This window comes from Abramis brama (assembly GCF_963993115.1).
Source record: "Abramis brama genome assembly, chromosome: 9".
Taxonomy (NCBI): domain Eukaryota; kingdom Metazoa; phylum Chordata; class Actinopteri; order Cypriniformes; family Leuciscidae; genus Abramis; species Abramis brama.
Window position 1 is genome coordinate 25,418,736 of NC_139971.1, and position 4,442 is coordinate 25,423,177.

Here is a 4,442-nt window from a genome sequence, read left to right on the forward strand (position 1 = left end):
TAAATACATGATACAATCTTCAATAAATCTGGAGCTTTGGAAAAATACAAATTAACATGTTACAAAAATAGACAGTGCCATAAAGTTTGCACATTTTTTTCAACACAACGTGAGATTGATTTCATGCATGAAAATACTTTCTTGTGTATATAAATGTCCTAAGCTGTATTGGACATGCTTCATCAGTGTGCATTATTCTAAAGAAAAATATGTTTATTTTGATCATATTTCATCAAAATGTAGTATGTTTTCAGCTCTGAGATTACTTTTCTTTTCTGCTGACATATCCAATACCATGCAGCTGTGGAAGAATCAAACTTTTCAGGATCCAAATCAAGTCACGCCCTACATTATTTCACCTCTGATTTTTGGATTAATTCAGAAATATAGCCTATAAAAAGTTAATTTCACACTTCCCTTGTCTGCCGTTGTTCGAACAGATCCTGCCCCAACTCGCTGGAGTCAATGTTGCTGTAAAGTATTTTTACTTTCTTTTTGAATGCCATTTCATGCTGTCTTAAAGTTACTGTGTTTCCTGATGTACTGACATTGAGTCTGCTCTGATATATCTCTATACTATAACTATTACTTATTTCCATCTCAGTTCTCAATTCCTCTCACAATTTCAGAAATCTGTCTCATGTCTCCTTAAAGGACGAATTGCATAGAAAGTGTCTGTTAAATTAGTAAATGATGAATGGATGGATATATTATGACAGTGTTATACGTTTAAGAAATTTACATGCAAACTAGGACAATATTCTCTGGTGTATAAATAAGTGCTAAATCAGTCTGAAAGTGCTCTAGAAAGAGACCGTGTTTAAAGTGAAGGTGATTAAACAGTTTTCCACATGATCAAAAGCTCTCAGGTGTGGGAGTTTGGGAACTGAAACACAATTCTTGGTTTCAATATCATTCATAGTGAGCTCTGAGGCTTATAGTCATTCAGGTCGTTTCTTTATGAGCTCTGCTTCTGAAGTTTTGCTTTTCATTTGCTATCATTCAAGGTGGAATGAGCATAAACCCAGATACTCTTACTGTGAAATGCTTTCTTAACAAGGTTAAGTGCACTCTGTGAATTCCTATATTAGAGCGAAGCTCAGGTACATGGTCTTTCTCTGTCTGCATGTCTCTGCAGAAGAGGGTGAACCATGATTTGGCCTGCCGCTCTCTGCAGTGGGTAAAGGCAATTTCGTAATGACACCACTGCCAAGTTTGCCTTTTGGATGGCATGGCCCATCAAAGACTTTGCCAAGTCATTTATTAAACATGGTAGGAGCCAATGACTGGCCCACATTGCTTCTGCTTTTTTCCTGGCTTGGACAGAAAGCTCGGACACCCTTCTCCCAAACTGGATGTGCAGACAGCCTGTATTCTCAACAAATCCTATTGCTTTTTTCAAATGTTAATACGCTGAGACTAGAAAGAAAGCAAGTCACTTAAATAATTAATATATCTACTTTGCGATATATACAGTGATCAGCTATTATTGCAAAATTAACCCAGACAGGGCGATCAGGAACAGACATGAAGCAGATTACACGGCTACTTAGAAAATAAACTAGTAAATTGACATAAAATGTTGATTTTAGTTCAAAATATTCTAGTATATTAGAAGATAGTCCAATATATTCAGGAATCCTTTATCCTATATAGATTATAATATATAGAATATATATATATATATATATATATATATATATATATATATATATATATATATATATATATATATATATATATATATATATATATATATATATATATATATATATTAATATTATTATTATTTTATTTTTATTTTATTTTTTTACATTTTTTTATTATATCTTTAACAAGTCCCTACATTATTTTAACACTGAGCATGATTTATGTTTATAGCATTATTTTTTTTAATAATTATTCACACTAAATTAACGTTGTTAAATAATATATATTTTTTAAATTACACAATTTACATTTATCATTATGTTTAAATCACTACATTTGAATGCTGAGTATCTTGACATGTGTGATCAAAGTGTGTAAATACTGTGTGTGTGTTTGTGCGAAAATGTTAATTTAGTTTTTTTTTTGTTTTTTTAGTTTTTTTACATCCATCAATTCATCCTGTGTGTGTGTGTGTGTGTGTGTGTGTGTGTGCGTGTGTGTGTGTGTGTGTGTGTGTGTGTGTGTGTGTGTGTGTGTGTGAATGTTAATTTGGTGTGATAATCATCCATCCAGCCATCCATCCATCCACAACTTTTCAGTAAAAGAAAGATGAAATCCGATGTATACAAAAAGATGTTTCAGAGTGTTTTCTGTTCAGTATAATTACCTGAAGCAGTGTTAACTAATTACAGACACGTTAAGACAGAAAAACCCAAATAAGAGATGTTTGCAAAGGCAGGTAAATATAAATTGGTCAGATTGAGAACGCACAATGGCCTATAATTAGTTGTTATTGGGGTTGATGAAAACAATCTGCAACGTCAGGCCCTCGACAGACGCAAATGAATGGCTGTAAATTCAGACATTTTGCAGCATAATGGGTGAAGCACGAGAGAACAAGTAAAACTAATGCAAGGAGTTATAAGTGAATCCGTGTCTGTGAGGTGAGTGAATAGGTTTTTAATTTAAGATCACAGCAGAGCCACTTGAGAAGTGAAGAACATTTCTCAAAGATGTCACTTCAGGCTGCGTTGTACTAATGGAATAGGATAAGATGGGAAAGTTTGCGGCAGTTCATGACAGGGTCACAACTCGACAGTGAAGTATCATTTTTTGAAGGCCTGTTCAAAGGTATTTGAGGTAAACATTAAGGTAAATATCCACATACCAACAAACTCACTGTGTGCTCAATGATTCTGGGTTGGTTTAATCTTACATAACATTAAATACATATTATTATGTATTTCGTCTTACATATTAATCGTACATATACAGGAATGCTCATGCTGCCTTTTTTTTAAACCACAGGCCATCATTTCTACTAGTCCCTTCATCAAATTACACTTACAGTGGAAGTCTAGTGGGGAAGTGGGTCAGAGGGTGTTTTTGGTTAAAGTACCTACATAAATTGTTTAGCAAACAAAAAGTTTTTACTTGAAACGACTTTTACAACTTCTGGTTATGTGTTACCAAAGTAATTTCTAGTTCATCGTTTTTTTGTGCTGACACTAAGCTAAATTAACTGGGTTTACTTTTTTTTCAGTGGTCATGACATTAGTTGAGAGATTGGATGTAACTCTGCTCAGACAGGGTTGGTAAGTGATTCTTTCTTTTTTTTTCTTGGACCATCTAAGCAAGTGCCATTGAGATAAATGGGAATGCTAGCCGATAGCTTTATCTTTGGTCTTACATGTAAGGCTAAAGTGTTATGGTTATACTTGCAACTGATAATTGGAAATTGTGCACATGTATTCATTGTGCCGCAAGCTTGCATGTAAGACTTCCATTGTACTGTAAACGTTTTCCTGATGAATGAGTCTAAATTGTTGCCTGTGGTAAATGTGAACTAGTGCAAAAGCTGAGGAAGTCCAGGTGACCTATTTTAATTTAGCGTTGTCATAACCCAAACACAAGGCAAGTTTAACAAAGACTTGTTCATGCATATTTTATATTACTCAAAGTGCTTTACATATGCAAAGAGTCCTAGAAAAAAAAAAAAAAAAAAAAAAAAACACATAAAAGTTATTTCACATAATGGAAAAGTTGTTGCCTTTAAATTAGAAATCCAATAAGTGTCTCACTGACTGTTTCCAATCCAATGATTTTTAATGTGGAAGGGGTTCAATTTGTGTATCGATGCATAAGATAATCCTTGTTTCCTGTGCAAATTGCCTTTTTTTGTGATTCCAAAGTCTATCTTGTAATCTCTGGCTGGCTCTTAGAAAAATACTGATTCGGATATTGAAGTCTGTAGGTGAAACGTGCACTTGCAATTTATGAAGGATCTGATGGAATATGCACAACTGTTTTTACCGGATAGTGGAGTGCTTGGCTTATCGGTGAGAAGTCTGGGGTTTAATATGTTCCTGACTCAAGGGTCATTTCACTCAGGGAAACTTGACTGCCTATCTGTGAAAGAGGCGCTCTGGACTTGAAGGCATAAAAGCTCCTCGTAAAGGTCATCACAGAGGCAGCGTTATGGGCCCATGAGACAGCAGACAGTGTATTGGCATGTTTTTTATATATACATGAAACTGATGCGTCACTGTTCCGTCGCTTAATACTTGGATATATATATATATATATATATATATATATATATATTATATATATAGATAGAGAGAGAGAGAGAGAGAGAGAGAGAGAGAGAGAGAGAGAGAGTCCTATAATATGCTATCAAATGATAGTTTTTCTAAAAATGTCTGATAAGATTTTTTTGCATGAAAATATTGTTACACTGAATGACATTTTAGTGGGTGTCTTCTGTAAAATCACAGTAAAAAAGTATGGTA